This window comes from Brachyistius frenatus, unplaced genomic scaffold (assembly GCF_029030835.1).
Source record: "Brachyistius frenatus isolate BFR_SWC_R1_liver_20210118 unplaced genomic scaffold, ASM2903083v1 Contig_104, whole genome shotgun sequence".
Classification (NCBI taxonomy): domain Eukaryota; kingdom Metazoa; phylum Chordata; class Actinopteri; family Embiotocidae; genus Brachyistius; species Brachyistius frenatus.
Window position 1 is genome coordinate 785,325 of NW_027210703.1, and position 17,202 is coordinate 802,526.

The window sequence follows — 17,202 nt, forward strand, 5'->3', positions numbered from 1 at the left end:
AGTCCCTGAAAGATAACCCCACCGCCGTCCCTATAGCGGCGCCGTGACTGCACACTTAAAAGCCGCGTGTACGAAACCACCGGGTAAACGTGGGGAATAAAAATAAATAAAAATAAATAAATACATTTAAAAAATAATTTAAAAAAAAAGCAAAAGGAAAACGTCTGCCTCTGTGGAGGAGCTGTAACTACTCTGACCCCGCAGGTTGAATACTTAACGGCAGTCTATCTGTATCCCAGCCGTCCCGTATCGCTCAATCCGATACCCCTTAGCGCCCTCCAGTGCCCCCCCCCCCCCCCACCCACCCACCCGCTTCCATATTCCTCTCACGAAAAAAAAAAAAAAAAAAAAAAAATCCCATGATACCGCTCTCTTACTGGCTTTCCTGCAGGAGCCCGGCGCCGCCGTGCTACGCTCGCTGAATGCTAACAATATCCGGGCAAAAATCTTATTGTGGCTTTCAAAGCAACCAGAGGGCCTCTCTTTTGCTGTATTTATAGCTCGTCTGCAAGTTCTTCCCCGCCTCCCTCCCTCCCTCCCTCCCTCCCCCGCTTCATCTCCCTCGCTGTTTCTTTTTCAGTTTCACCTGTCAGCATCTCTATCTTCCTCCAGCATCCTTTTACCGCACCTGCTGCCTCTTCTCTTTCCACTCGCGCTCGTCTCCACCATGCTCTCCCATCTCCTCTCCGGTCCTCCCTCTCTCTCTCTCTCTCTCTCTCTCTCTCTTTCCGGTCTTTTTGTCATTATTCAACGCGACGTTTCGGACGACATCCGTCCAGATCGCTGTCACGGTTCATCGCGTCGCCCCGTACAGCTGTATCCTCCCTCTCTGTCTTTCTCTGGCATTAGCTTAATTAAAAAATCTCCCGCCGCCGCCGCCGTTCCTGCAAAGCGCGGGACGACGGCGCTCCGACGTCGGCCGCCGGCACGACGGCGATGCGGCCGAGGTGGGGAAAACTGGACGAGCGACCGCTCGACTCTCGTCTGACGTGCGCAGTTGTTTGCGGCTCCAGCAAGTGGGCCGACCCTCGTTTTTCTGCCGATCCACCTGGAAATAATCCTGCAATATGAAAAAAATAAAATAAAATAACCTTCAAAAAGCGGTGGGTTGTTTTTTTGGGGGAGGGGGGGGGGAGGGGGGCGTGTCTGTTCGATTGACAGGCCCGCGGCGCAGTCAGTTTACGGCTGTCGGTGGACGAGACGCGGCACCGCCGGGTTTCCGGTCAGATCCACCCGCTCAGACGCGGTCGCCTCCTGTTTCAAACTCGCTCGGGACCAGCGGGGGCGGGCGCCGGCCAGCATCCGAACCCGAAGGCTTCGTCACAGCCGTCGGTTCGCCGCTCGGCTGAAACCCGGTCGGGCTCGGCCGCCGCCGCTCGGATTTTAAGCTCGCGACTATCTGTGGCGTCGAATGACAAAAAAAACCCCAAAAAAAACGACAAAGAAAGACCCGATTTCGCGTAAATGGTTCGCATTTGACGGGCCCGTAACGAGTGAAAACGCGTTCCAAATGTACAAGTTGACCGGTCAGATTTCCTCTGGAAGCCGATGGCGGCTGACTCCGTCTCTCCGCAGGCCTTTTCAAACCGCCGCCTGCGGAAGTACAGCGCTCTCGGAGGTGTAAAAATAGTGTCAAATTCTAACAAAGGCAATTCTAAAACTAGAGATGGGAGAAAAGGTGTGTGTGTGTGTGTGTGTGTGTGCGCGGTGTGAAAGGGGGCGTCTGCATATAAATATTCTATTAACTTCCGCCGGCTCCATAACGGCGTAGCAGCGCGGTTATGCATTCAGTGCCTGGAATTTGAAATGAAATTATTGCGGAGGTGGAGGTAGAGAGAGGGAGGCAGCGGCGGCTCAAATGGCCGTTTCCTTTCCTCCAATTTTCTCCTCTTTCCCTCTTTCGCCCCTTCGCCTTATCACGGGTGACACTAATCCAATTTCAGCTCTGCTTGTGATAGCTCTAACGCGGTTTTGTGTACCATTTCCACCCCGTGTATATATATATATATATATATATATATATATATATATGCACTCGCGCAAACACACAACTGCTGCGTGCACACTTTAAAAAGGTCACATACTGTATCCGGGGGGGTGGGGAGGACACACACACACACACACACACACACACACACACACACACACACACACACACACACACACACACACACACACGTTTATACATGACTGTACACAACACACACATACAGTGAATCTATGAACAATCTTCCCGTCCTGCCAGGTTTTTAGAGACATTAGCCCGACGATCTGTAATGTACATCTGGATTAAGACTGATTTATTAGGTCTGGGTGGGGTTTAAGGAAGGGGGGTGGGGGGGGGGATTCAGGCCAAATTACCCCCTTTGGGTTTTCTTAGCGCCGTTTTTTTTTTTTTTTTGAAAGATTTTCCGCCACTCAGACTGTATCTGCCACATCAGTTCAAATGGAGGTGATTTGTGTTGCTCTCTTTGCGTTGCTCTCGAGCGGCGAGCCCCGTTCTCGTTCCCCGGGGCGTTAAATACCGACAAGGCCGCCGGTGCCCGAGAAACACGCACGAAAGCGTCCTTCGGCAGCGCAGCAGCCGCCCGGCGCCGAAGAAGGTCATGCGATGCAGCAAAGGAGGAAGAAAAGAGCTCAGGATCGGGGTGGTCGGACAGAACAAACACAGGACTTTCACCCAAGAGACGGGTGTTCAAGTCCATAACGTGTGTTAAGTAAATCAGTTACCTGCCTGACATGATGTATCTAATCTATCTAATCTATCTATCTATCTATCTATCTAACCGAGACACCAGTGGTTTGCAACAAACTCAGTTACGCAAAATAATCCGCAGATTTCATCCAATTTTGAGTGAATTGATCCTTTAAGCACCATCGTTATACTGTAGTAAAACAAAACTCGAGGTTCACCTGAAAGCTCAGGGACTTGTCAAGTGTCTGAACCTTGAGTTTATCCCATTCAGAAACTCGCCTGCACACTGACAATAATCGTATTCTTGTTATTTAATATCATGTAACGTAAGCTCATAGTTAAGTATTTCCCTTATGTCTTGACCTTGTACCTGCAGGTCAGTCAAGCTGACTCATCATCAACAATTCACTCAATTAAAAATATTGTCAGATTAACTCGGCGAGAGCGGATCTGGACGTTGCGCGAGTCTTCGCTCTCACTCCCAGCGCAACATGGGTCCGTATTGCGTAAATCTCCCGGGGCTACTGTTGGTGGAGAAATTAGTCCCTTCGCGCCGTCCAATGATGGATCTCTCCCCCGTTTGATTATTGAACCTCGGTGCAGAATTGCGAGATTAGAAATAAGCCCTCGGCCCTTTTGATTCGGAGTGACTGACGCCAACAGCCTGACGTTTGCCGATGATGGTTTTGAAATTGCATTGCAGCGGCTGGAAATGAGAAAAAAAAAAATGAACCGACTTACACAAATACTGGCCAGGAATGGAAGTCGGTACCAAAAAAAACAACAACAAAACAAACAAAAAAAGAAAGTTCTTTAAAGGTCCAGTCGATGCAAACCGGGTCTCATGATCAAAATCCAGAACAAAGAAGTTCGAGTTATGAATGTTGCTTTACGTTCACGTCCGAAGGGGGCCTCTTGAATTTAGATTCCTGATCAGTCTCCATTTTAATTCACCTGACACGCACCAACGTCCAAACGTCCTCACGAATTATGACTCTAGTCCTTCAAAGACAGAGGCATTAAGTAGCGTGTCATCGTCACAGAGTCGCCAAGCCTTGTCGGAAGGGTTGTCGAAACGGATGAGTCAGCAGTGTGGGGGATTTGGACACGGAAGCAAAAAGAAAAAGTTTCCTTTTTTAAATTTTTTTTTTTTATATCAACCAGTCACTGCTTTTTTTTTCTTCACATTTTTAACCACCACTATGAACCTATCTAACTAGTGATGGCAGTTTAGAAAAATAAAGTTCACGCGTAGCGTGCATTTAACGTACGATCCTGGTGATATTTGCAGTAATTTATAAAAGCAGTGACGGACGTCTAGTTTGGAGAAAAATGTATATAGACCTCTTATTTAGATAAAAAAAAAAAAAAAAAAACCTGACAGATTACGCCCTGAATCGAGATACCGATGGATTCCTTTTTAAAGTCAGTGCATCAATTTTATACCTGCTTGATCTATCTGACAGGTTTGTTTCATAGGGATCGTATCAGTGAAATGAAAAGTGCCGACGGGGCATTTTTTTTTTCTTTCCAGCCGCGGCATTAACTACTGTCTGCTAAACAGATGCTGCAGCTCTGTGTTGATTTCACACCTTGACTGTGTCATTGGCGAGTCCGAGACGTCGCATGCATGCAGTGGGTAGGACGCTGGTTGTGTGTGTGTGTGTGTGTGTGTGTGTGTGTGTGTGTGTGTGTGTGTGTGTGTGTGTGTGTGTGAAGGGTAGGGGGGCACAATAGATAAATGAATTGTGATAATAACATTCACTACTTTATTCATTTGCTCCTTTTATCTGTTTCCCCATCTCTGGCTTTTGGCATTAACTGCCTTTTTGTATGTAATTTACTGACGTGCCATCTGCCCACATTGGATTCTGACGCTGGACTGAATGAAACCAAAGAGCAGATAATTGTGCGCATTGTCACTAACGCTGGCAACACTTTTGTTTTAGATTTCATAATGAAATCAGGACATGACTTCACATGTAATTTGGTAAATGACAACTCATTTGGCACGATGCGATTTTATTTGAGTCATAAAATTTTTTTTAAAAATAAAAAATAAAAAAAATCCACATTTTGCCGGCTCCGAAGAGCAGCCATCAGGCCTCGTTCCGGTCATGGATGTATTTCTTGCCTCTTTGAAGTGGCGGGCAAAGAGAGTACGTGCTGAGAGAGTCTTTGTGAAGTGAAGCAACGGTTTTTTGGGGTTTTTTTTTTTGTACATTTTTATTTTAGGAACTTGAAGAAGTGCTGAAGGAAGCAGTTCTTCAGTGGCTTCGTCTCTCAACAAGTAATTTTACAGTGACCACACAGGAGAGGCGGCGGCACGGAGACGTTGCACATTCGGTGCTTCCCTTTGTCTTTGTCTTGTAGTATGTTGTCGGCGCACACGTTTCCTATGCACGCAGGCACGCACGCCTTTCAGGCACATCGTTGAACATCCTTTTTTTTTTAATTCTCCAAGTTTCCACTGGGAGAGGTTCGATTTTTTTTTTTTTTTTTTTTTTTTTTTATCGGCCACCTAAGAGTGGAGCCTTTGGTTTGTGTGCAGTTGTGTAGTTAAATAGGAGGCAAGGTCAGGGAGTCTTTGTTCAAGATGCTCCGCAGAGGACACGCAGCGAAAACAAATGGTGGTGAAACAAAAAGCCAACATCGCCCCTCGCAGTGAGGGGGGTAATTGCATCACAAAGAGGTAATTTAAAACAGGGTTGCAACCGGGCTGTGGTATGCCTGCTTTTCTCTCTGTGTGTGTGTGTGTGTGTGTGTGTGTGTGTGTGTGTGTGTGTGTGTGTGTGTGTGTTTGATCGTGTAGTGTATTGTTACAAAAGCACAAGCCTCCAATGGCGAAGCGGCTCAGTCAGCGTTGTGTGTCGTAAATCATTCCCACAACAATGCGGCAGCGTCTTGGAGATCGCGGCTGAAGTATTGTTTACACTGAAATAATGGATGAACTTCACTTTCGGTTTTCGCTGCATTCGTCACAAACTGTCATCCGGCGCGGCGTGAAACCTGAACATTCCTACCGGCGGGTCGATGAGAACGGTAATGAAACGCTTTATGGGTAATAATGGGATCCGCTCAGCCCCCGCAGCCACTCGTATTATTTTGTCGACGACATCAGCAAAGTATTAGAAAAACGTGCGTGTTTTTAATGATGCGGTTCATTCCGTTTGTTTTGCATTCGGTGTACTTCACATTATTTTCTCGCATCGGAAAGCCTTTACAACCCCCAAATTGTGTTTATTTTTTTTTTTTTTACAGTCGGGGCCAGCATAATCAACTCGTCATGGCGACAAAGCGTGAAATAGACACGCCCGTCGACTGCGGCAAAACGTGAAACTGTCACGCCGAGACATCGCCGAGCGTAGCTGTCTCACGTTTTGCTGTACTGGAGGGGCGTGTCTATTTCACACATTGCTTTCGTACTGGGTCCGAATAATAGATGTCATGCGTAAGGAGCTGAAAAGGGAAATAGGCAACTTGCATCTGTGACGATGCAACATATCTGATATTTTCTGACCCTGGATTTTGAGAAAGAAGCAAGTTTAGGCCTCTAAAACGTCAATAATAAGTGTTCGATTTTGATGATAGTCCTTCACAATAACAAAACAAGTGCTTCTTTAAATATTTTCCTGCAACTTTGATTACAGGAAAATCCATGTCTTTTTTTTTACAATCCAAGTCGCCTGATTAGATCGGAGTGCAATGCGGCCACAAGTCGGTCCGTCTGTCAGGCAACTCTGACCCTGGAAATGCGTGTTGTTGTCATTATCCGCCGCTAAAGCAAATAAATCCGGGCACTTTCTCTTCAACGGCTCCGGTACAAAAGTAAAAAAAACAAAAAACAAATGCGGGAGTAGAGGTTGAGAGGAACAAAGAAAGTTAAACGACAGCATTTGTTATTGAACATCAACGGGATAAAAAGAGAGTCTGATGAAGGTAATTGTCCTTTAATCCTGGCAGCCTGCAGCACAGGACGGGACGGGACAGGTCATCTGGCAGCCAACGAGTCCCAGTTGCACTCTGAGGGCCCGATGAGCTGCGTTAAACACCCCCTGCTGGATAAACCGGCACAATGCCCTCCTTTCTGAAAGCTGCTTGATTATGAGTCTGAGGCAGTCTGAGGCCCCTCTGCAGACCCCCCCGTCCCCCACCCCACCTCCCCGGCACGGTGGCTGTGAAGCCCAGCAGCGTGGACTGAGACCAGATCCATAATCCTCCTCCTCTCCGAAGATTCTTCTGGAGAGCAGATGAGCCAAAAAAAATTGGAACTTGACTCTCGCTGTCCCTCTGCAGCGGGAGGTCTTTTTTTTTTTTTTTTTTTCCCCATCATTACGACAGTGTGTATGAGCATCTGCTGACAACAGACAGTTGGCAACACATCAGTGCAGCAATGTCACTCTTATTTAAGAAGTTTGATGTTTTTCGGGTTAAAAACCGCCGAACACCGAAAGGAGCGGGAAACGGATATATCTTCTTGGATTTGTTTCAACGTGATTACACAATGTGTGTTTTTTGTTGTTGTTGTTGTTGTTATTCGTATAATTCCGGATGACATTCTTTGAACGGTTTTTGGTAAGATTACGCGTGTTTCATGCCACAGCAGATGTCAGCAAAGGAATTCTAGAAATAACAAAGATCCCGGGAGTTCAGTCAAATAAACGGACGAGGAGCACAGGGCACGTTGTTTTGTCGCGAGATGCCCTTGGAACGTGTGGATTTGTTTGCACGCCAGCGGAGATAAGACACCACTGCGTTGTTTTCAATGCGTCGCTGTGCGGCTGGTTTTTGGACGCTGCGAGGCCGCAGCTCTGCCAAAGCGATTGGGTCTTAGCGTGGCATCTCCTCGCAGGCGGTAAATGGATACCAGATTTTTTTTTTTTTTTTTTTTTGGGTCCTCGCACGTCTAAGCTCATTAATGAGACGCGCGCTTAGGTGCCAAGATGCTCGTCTGCGGTACATGCGCTGTATCAAAATGGGAATGTAAATGATAACGCCGACTGGACCGGACGACCGTGTTATCCCTCGAGGATTAAACTATAGGCGGCTGAAAAAAAAAAAAAAAAGAAAAAAAGATGTGATTAAAGGTACAATCGGGACTTTTTGTTCAAGTCGGGAAGATGCCGTGTGGCGTACGAACTAAGCTCTATCACTAAATCACAGTGCCGGGGCCTGGTGGTGGTTTGGAGTTGCCACAGCAACACCAAGATTCAGACGAGCAACTGCTAAACATTCAAAACAAATCCAATCCTTTTGGTTGCGAAAACCGGAAAAGTGTGCTACGTAGGAGAACATATCTCAAAATATATGCACATATATTTCACATTTTTTGATCATTTTAATGATAGTTATGGGAAAATCATTTTGTGTTGACTTTTGGCGACATGAAATGAAAGTGGTACGTCGGAGAGTGTGTCGGGGGTGCTTGTTGTAAGGCGGTGAACTCGGCCGGTGTAGCTGAGCTCCAAAAAAAAAAAAAAAAACGTAACTCAAAAAAGTAGATGTCACTCGAGTGTCTTTGCGATGTCGATGTGACAGATTGTCCGTTTCTCCGGGTCGCCAACGATGCGGGGGGACGACACGGTGAAAGAACAGGCGGCGGCGGCGGCGCCACGTGACAACCGGCGGTAGCGGGACCGGCTGGGCCTCGAACCCGAGCCGGAGGGGAATTTGCGCCGCGTCTGATATCAAACCGGCGACGGACCAAAGGGGGAAGAAATATATTTGAATACGGCACAAACAAATACACACCCGGCTGGAGTACTCGGTGACCACGCAATTTGTTTTGAATGCGGACCTTTTCTCTCCCGCTGCATTCGGGCACCCGCATTAAAACTCATACAGTCCTTCCATACCAATGATGCAATATGTTGGACCCGTGTCCAACATATACAACGTGGACATGACGGACGCTTTTGCCACTAACCACAACTGCAGACATCCATCGGTGAGTCGGCTGCGCCCTCTGTTACCCCATGGTGTTTGTGCGTTTGTGCGTTTGTGCGTGCGGTTGGTTGTCGAGGGTTTAAATGCGTTACCGGGTTGAAAAAAAAAAAAAAAAAGTCAACAATTCCTTCTGTTCTCGCGTAGCCTAAAGCGACTATAGTAAAACTATATATCTGCTGTGTTAATAATGACAAAGGCTGCTGGTTTTGTAGTTCATTTATTCTATTTTGAAACATTGGCTCGCAACCCCGTGCTGCCGTCACATCAACTGCAGCGAAGAAGGTCCTGCACGCCGTTCGTCTGAGATTCAACAACACTTTGGGGAGCGAATGTTGTGTGTCATTCTTAAAGTGAGACGATACAGTTCATCATTTTAATCTCATTTCATAATTAGACCAAAAAAAAAAAAATGGTTCTCCCTCAGCGCATCCACAGCCCTCTTTAGCGCTAATATAAAATATAAACAGCAAGCCTGCGTTAAAAGGAAAAAAAAAAGTAAACTTTTAATGAACTCCAAATCTGTTTTAGAAATCTTATCTTGTTAATTAACAAAGTAGAAAAAAAAACAAAAAAAAAACAATGCAGGAATCACCTGGGCTTTCTACAGCTTTAGAAACGTGTGAAAACATGGCAACCGACTATAGGAGGATTTATAAATAACTGCAACGCAAGAGCTGACTGTTTGTTACACCTCAAGGTCCAGTTTCCTCCAGATAAGAAGTACAAATACACAAAGCACAGGACATCATGTTAATAAGAGTGTTTGCGAGGCGTCTTTACACACTTCTTTTATTTGGCTGTTTTTTTTTTTTTTTTTTTTCCGGCAATGCCATGTTGTTGTAGAGTTCAGCACCATTAGCGTGTGCCAGATTTACCTTCCTTCTTGCTCTTCCTCATTTGGCTGGAATAGTTTTGCCTGGCTTGAACTTGAGCCACTTTATTTCATTCCCATTTACCGAGCCTGGGCTGTGAACATTTCGTTGTGTTTTTTAAAAGTACAAAAGCTCCACAGACTTGTGCAGAAAGCACTCGAGTTACTTTACCGACTCAACCGTCGCTCCGTTGTGTGTGACACGGTGGATCCGCCGGTTGTCCGGAGCGTTGCAGATCTATTTAAAATCATCGCAATAATTAGCTCAGAAGTCGTCTGAACGGTGAAAAACTTTCAATTTCTTTTCTGTCTTTTGTGTATGTGGACAATCAAAATATTACAATCATCTTTTTTAATAAAAAAAAAAAAAAGGAACACCAGGGAAACAGTTTTGTAATTGCAGTCATTGTACGCCCGACAAAGCCGGCAAGACCGAGATGAGCCACGACGTGTGCCGAGAAGGCGACGGGCTGGGCAGCTTCATCAGTGGGAGGAAGGTTTTCCATCCTCTCATTGACCGCGCCCGCAAATCTCCTTCGTGGCTCACGTTGTCCCGTGACCACTCGGTTCCCCCGTGACACCGCCGGCCCTGGGATGAGCCACAAACGGAGAGGGACACACACACACACACACACACACACACACACACACACACACACACACACACACACACACACACACACACACACACACACCGGGTTTCTCACAGCTCCATTGTCCTCCCGGATTCTGGGTGGTGAGATAAACCGAACACGGAGCGGGGAGGTGGTGGAGGTGGTGGAGGTGGTTGTCGGCGGCGGCGGTGTTGGTTGGGATGCGCGCTTTTTTTTTTTTTTTTTTTTTTTTTTCCTCTCCTGTGCCACCGGTGCCAGATGCTCACGGTGCGCCAAAGACATCCACGTGCCCCCCCCCGCCCTCCCTTCCTCCCCCACACCGTCCCCTCCCGCCAGCTTGACACAACCATCTGCGCGTTGGATTTGGCAGCCTCTCTCTCTCTCTCTCTCTCTCTCTGTTCCCTCCAGTCAATTTACATCCTCGCACGATTCTCAATTCCTTCCCGTTTTGCGGCCCTCGAGGGAACGCGTCGGGGTGTTGGGAGTCCAAGAATGTCCCTCGAGGACAGCCGGCGAATGCAGCTCAGCAATTTGTAATTCGTAAAAAAAAAAAATTAAAAAAAAATGTAAAAAAATCCTCCACCCCGAGCTCTCTGATATGCTTTAATAAATGTTAATAGAATACAAAGGCCCGAGAGGGAAAGCGCCGAGGAAACTTCTTTGTTGACGCCGTGCGCTCGACTCTACTCTAATATATATATATATATATTTCTTTTTTTTCCGGATTGTATCCAGCTCCATCTACCTACCTTCAATCCTGAGTTTGGCACCACCCGCAGCCAAAAGTTGGCCGCTTTCTTTCTTTCTTTGTTATTTTTTTTTTTCTTGAAGTGTGATTATATCTTCCGCGATGGCAGCAGATAGACTCTTTCTATTCTGGGCCGAGAGAAAAAAAAAAAAAAAAAAAAAATTCTGTGAAGAAATAGGCCTTTTGTTCGTTTCATTTTTATTTTTTTTTCTTCATCTCTTGTAGAAATGGAGGTACAGTTAGACAATCTTGGCCATCAGTAAGAGAACGAAGTGCAACATAAGAGAACGATTCGGCAAAGAAAAACAACAGATGGCGAGGCGCAGGAAGCGGGGAGAGGAAGACGCAGCATATTGTTTTATTGTCAAATTAAATCAGAGACAATAAAGGAAAATATAATGCGAACTGATTTGTGATCACACGCTATCCCTGTGCTTTCTAGTGGTGCTATCGAACGCATCTTTTAAAGGTCTCGTCTCAACCGCAGCGATGTTTTTCTTTCGTCGTCGTTTTGCTCTTCGTGATCTTCCGTCGGTTCGCCGGACAGTTGGAAACTTAAATAATTCAGTGTATTCTTTTTTTTTTTTTGTGCAGTTTTTACTCTGGACAGGACACCGAATTTAAATGAAGGCAGGTTGTCATTCGGTCGGTCCCGACCCAAAACTTCTTTATCTGTGCGCGATGTGTTCCTATTACTGCTGCAACCATCTAAAGCGAGGTCAAAACAAACATGGGGAATGTTTTCAGTGAGGGAGAAGCAGAAGAAACTCCAGCAGGAGTATAGAAAAGTTGAAGTTTCATACATAGCCTGACATCAATTTTGGTATATAGCCCCTTTTTTTTTGGTCTTCGGACTCCGCTGGACTCTAATCTACTCCTCTCACACGGTAATTTAACCCGACAGGAAAAAAACATCGATCGGCGCGGCTCACCAAGTCGCTTCAGTTGCCTAAACTTGACTGGATCTCCACCATTCGCCCGAGGATGCCGGAGTCACTTTTAAAGGAGCTGACAAAGCACTCGATTGAGTGAAAGATGTTAAAAGCGTTCGAAAACCGCGCAGATATTTTACATTCGCGCTCGTGGGCAGAAGGGCGAAAGAGGGAGCGTGCTTCGACGTGAATGCGTCTTGATTGGCCCCGTCGGCAGCGTTTCAAAGAGCGAGCGGAGGAACGAAAGTCGGTCGGAGGGTTCGGCGCGTTCGTCGGGGTCGCGATCGCCCGCCGAGGGTTTTTTTTTTTTTTGGATGAGGAAGTTTGAATCGAAAACAAAACACGTCGACGACAAAAACTCCGCGGCGCAGCAAAGGCACTTCAATCCCAGCTCTTGAGATTCGGTTGTTCCTCGGCCAACAGCAGAAACCTGCAGCGGTGAGTGCGAGCTGCTGAACAGAGTGAACGTAAAACAGGGATTCCAAAACAACAACAACAAAAAAATAATGAAAAAGCGTGTGTGCGCGGTAAATCATTCCTCGACAGAATATAAAAGTGAGAGCTTTTTGTGGTTTTCTCCCTGGATGACAGCACACTGAAAAGTCAGTGTTTTACTTTTGAGTTATTGAGCCATTTTTCGTAGACCCGCAGAGGTTGTTGTCGTGGATGTTTTCGACACTTAATTAGAGCGGCTGATGTTGCCGCATGAAATTTAGCGATAAAAAGTTGATGGCTTTTTATTCGCGCAAAGCTTTTTTGGGTTCCCCCCCCCCCCCCACCTCGCAAACCCGTCTGCGTTGCAGTCGTTTTCGCCTCTCCCCGCGCTTGTGGTCTGTCATCCAGCTCAGCGAGCTCGGTGCTGTTTTATGTCTTTAAAGTTTTTTTTTTATATATATATATATATATATATATATATATATATATATATATATCACATCACCGTGCTCAGGATGGCAAAGAGCACAGTGTTCCCTCTCTGTCTGAGCCGTATCTATTTATGAATACATAACGCCGTGCGCTCACCGACGCTCTCCCCTCCTCTCCCCTCCACATTACATGCAAACCATGCCGCCCCCCCCCCCCCCAAAAAAAACAAAAAAACCCAACAACAACCCGGTGTGACCTGGACATTTCTCGCCATGTGGACTTGTAACGGTATTGATTGTAAACAGGATGTGGTTCTCATTTTTCCCGTGGTGCGATCTCACCTCAACTAGCACATCAATAGGTCGACGCTCTCTTCCCAGACCCCCGCTCGCCGACTAGCGGGAAACTTCCCGTGAACATAACAATGCAAAATAACCACGCGGTGCACGCCAAGCCGAGACTCCAGCCAGAACCACTTTGTGAAAAATCAAAGAATTATGTGTTGATTTAGAGAGCAGCTTCAGATAAAAGGATGACTTTGAATCCACCGGACATCTAGTGTGTAATTTAAAGCAGAGCCTGTGTCCCGTAACTCCTCGGAGACGATGGTGTGACGTACACAAGGACCGACGTTTCTTTCTTTCCTTGTTTATTAATTTATCAGGGACAAAACACGTGAATTAACATCAATAGGGTATAAATATCTTAAATATGCCAAAAAACAAAACAAACAAACAAGATAAAACAACATCAAAGCACATACTAATTAAAGTACAGCATATTTGCTTAAGAGGGTTTCTGTGAAATTTGTCTCTGAAAACCAGGGAGGTGTACGACTGGCCTATTCAAATAGTGGCCCGTGGCCCGGATGTGGCCCTTTTGAATTGTTTATACGGCCCACGGGAGGCTGCCTGCGAATCGGGACGTCGCGCCGCAGACATATAAGGATGAGCAGGAGTGCGTATCTTGAGTCTTCTGTGCCGGTAACCTTGGCGACAGGGTGGCGTGAGGACGATCGGGGAAAACCGTGAGTGTTTCTTCGCGACGGCGTGTGCTGCGACCGACTGCAACACCTGGAGTTGCACTCTGGGCTCAGCAGGCCACAGAGAAACTCATGTAACTGAGCTAAAAAAAAAAAAAAACAAAGAAAACGTTTCAAAATGTCTCTCTCGAAGCTAAGGAGACGGAAAGTTGATCGTGAAAATCTGCAACTTCGGAGAGAACAGACGGATAGATATTTATTTACTTTGCCAGCTGCAACGAGTAGTTCACTGCTTATAATTGATCATAACGACAGCACTTATGTGAAAGAAAAGTGACGTGCACAACTAGTTTAGAAGTAATTCCATGTTTTAAGACATTTAATTACACAATGCAGTAAGAGTTATTTGTAGCCATTAATTGAAATGTGTGGCCCATAAACCCTGATTAATGTTTCTACTTGGTACCACTTGGTATTGAAGATGAAAAGCTCTGATGTGGGATTTGAACATTTTAGACTGCTGCCACCTGGTGGTAATATAAATAAAACACCGCTGTAGAAATAAAAAGCACTCTGCTGCAGCTGAAGGCAATTTTTCACCTGGAATTGTACGGCATCAGAAAGACGCTATAATTTAACATAAAATTCAGGGCGTAGTGGTGTTAAATGCAAAAAAAAAAAACGTTTTCCATTCGCAAACTGCGACTTCGACACGTTTCAACGTCTGCCTTTTATTCCCTCGCGTTGTTTGTCCTCCTGACTTTGATGATAAAATCTGTCGCTTTCGCCGGCGCTTGTTTTTACATTTTAAGAATTTTCACAAGGGATATCTTCCCACACCGCTCGTGAGGCCGCCGCCTTAAACTGTAAGGCATTCTCTGCCTGTTCAAGTGCAACCAAACAGCTTCATCGAACTACTCCTGACCAAGTCACACGGCTGCTGCTGCTGCTGCTGCTGCTGCTGCTCGGCAATTCAGATGCTTATCATCAATTTCAGTCTGGAGCTGTTTTTAATGGCCCAGCTCTTATTTTGCACTGAAAGGTGGATTATATGCATTATTCACACTCTAATATTCCGGTGATATTACAAATCCTCCCCTTCCTCTCTCCGCTATATGCACACACAAGAGCCACAAACACCCCCCCCCCCATCCCTCCTCCGCCCCCCTCTCTCCTCCCCACCGCACTCTCTCGCCTCACAGAGATGAAATATGTGCATACTGTTTGCAGCTCCATAAATTGAGGATGCAGACTCAGACAAAAAAGATTACATAAAGCAATTCCTTGTGGTTTTATATATATATATATATATATATATATATATTTTTTTTTTCTCGGTTCATTTTCCTCACATGAAAATAACTTGCTGAATTTCTTCTCCTCGCCGAGTTCCCCCCCCCCCACCCCACCCCTCCACCCCTCCCTCCCCCCCACCCGGTGTATCAGCCACGTGAGCAGCAGAAGGTATTACAAACAGGAAGGCGAGAGCGAGGAGCCGTGGGCAGGGGAGGCCGGTTCGTGTGCCGTACACAGCGGTGTTGCAGCCAAGGTACTTGAGGGCCCCCCGGCCCCTCCCTCCCCCTCCCCCCCCCCTCCCCACACCCCTGAAACAAGAGGAAGACTAGACTAGCTGACCGCGATCTATTATTAAGCAGCGGATCAAAGCCAAAAAGAAGATGAGGGCATCTGCGGGACTGCTGGGGTAGACGGGGTTCATCTCGGCGGATTGGCGGTATCGAGGATATAAAAGCAAAACAAAAAAAGAGGGAATTCATTCATTTTACATCCCGAATGTGATGTTGAGTTTCGGGTGTTGTGGGAGGGGGTTGTAGTCTGTTGTAGAAAAACAGCAGCTCTTCTGACCTTTCAACTTGGGAGTGCACGGCATTGGGCTTTTTGCTGATATCCCCCCCCAAAAAAACGCCTATTAACTCTTTCGGACATTCCCAGTAAATATTATTCACCCTAATTGCAGAGAGCATTACGTTTCTCCAGCAGTGGAATTGACAGGTTATTGTGATTTTTTTAAAAAAAAATTTTTATCCTGATGGCCCGCCGGTCGATACTTAAACAGGCGTCGATGACGTTCTCCCCAAAAATATAACTTCAAATAGCAACTTTGCTAAAGAAACCTCGACACGGCAGATAAACTGTTGCAGCCTCTTTCGCATTCAACGCAAAACACGTGACGACGTTGCACCACCACGCCAGAAACATGTCCCCAAGCGTTTAGGCAAAGTCATTTTTTTTCTGATCATTTCATCAGCCTGTTATATCATAAGAAATGCTCCTTTCAGACCGATATTCGTATCTCTTTCTGAAGCCCTTGCGGGCCGACCCCGATGACGTGACCTTATTATCATGCATCGCTGTGAAGTGAGTGGCTCTACTGGCTCAGAACAAATCATTTATGTTTTATTTTTTTTTTCAGAGAGGGATAAAAAAATGTCCTTTTTTTTTACTGAGCGTACATGTCGGCACTGAGAAGAGGCCCCGTTAAAGCGCCAGGCTCTGCCGAAATGTGTTGACGAAAACGGTTTCCTCTGCGCTTAACACCTGCTTTCAACGAACTAAAAGACCGCGCGCCACTGCAGTAGTTCTGCAGCCTGCAAGATATTAAGAGGATTCACCAATAAACAGGAGGCACCACACCTCCAGCTCCAGATGAGAGTACCAGATGACAATGCACAGAAAAAAAAAAAAAAAACCTCCACATCGAGAGCCTCCAGCAACAAATTGAGCTTTATTTGCATTCAATCTGAATACCAGATTGCTAAGTGCTATCCATACTTAAGGCGAACTACAGTTTATAGTTCCCACGAGGGACCTAATCATGAAAAGGTAGAGAAGTAGAATTAAGTGTTCAGATGCATAAATGTATATTTTTGTATATATTTCTTATCTAGCATGGAGGAGACTGAGCAGTACTTTTGATCATTGAGCAAAGAGCTGCTGTCGTCAAAAAAAAAAACAACCAAAAAAACAGCAACTTTAATTTTGGTGGCTTTAACTGTATGCAAACTAAATGTAGGTTTTTTGAGTGATTTAATATGTCCTGTATGCACTTGAATCCTCTGCCAAAAACAATAACATTAATTACAAATATACAATCTAAAACAACCGTGCGCATCCCCCCCCCCCCCCGGCATTCTGCACGAACATCTGGCCAACACCTGCCACCTCTCGCTGCATCTCTTTATTTGTAGATCCTCGTCTGGAACAAAAATAAATAACCAAAATAAAATCTTCATCTCAGTTTACGGCAGTAAGACAAAAGCAACTTTGGAAAGATGTAAACAACGGCGGCCCTGTCTGGCAACTCGCCAGGACAAAATAGGAATCCACATTTTGATCTTTTATTGCAGCGTTTGCTGTGCTCGCCCTCTCCGAGGTAAAATATCCATTTTTGGAATCGACGGGAGAAAACGGTTGCATCGTTTCAGATTATTTTCCGTTAGGAGCGCTGCCAATACTCCATTATAGAGAGGGCAACACGGGGGTTATTTATGGGGGCATATTTTTCCAGTTCAATATTAGTTTTGGCTCC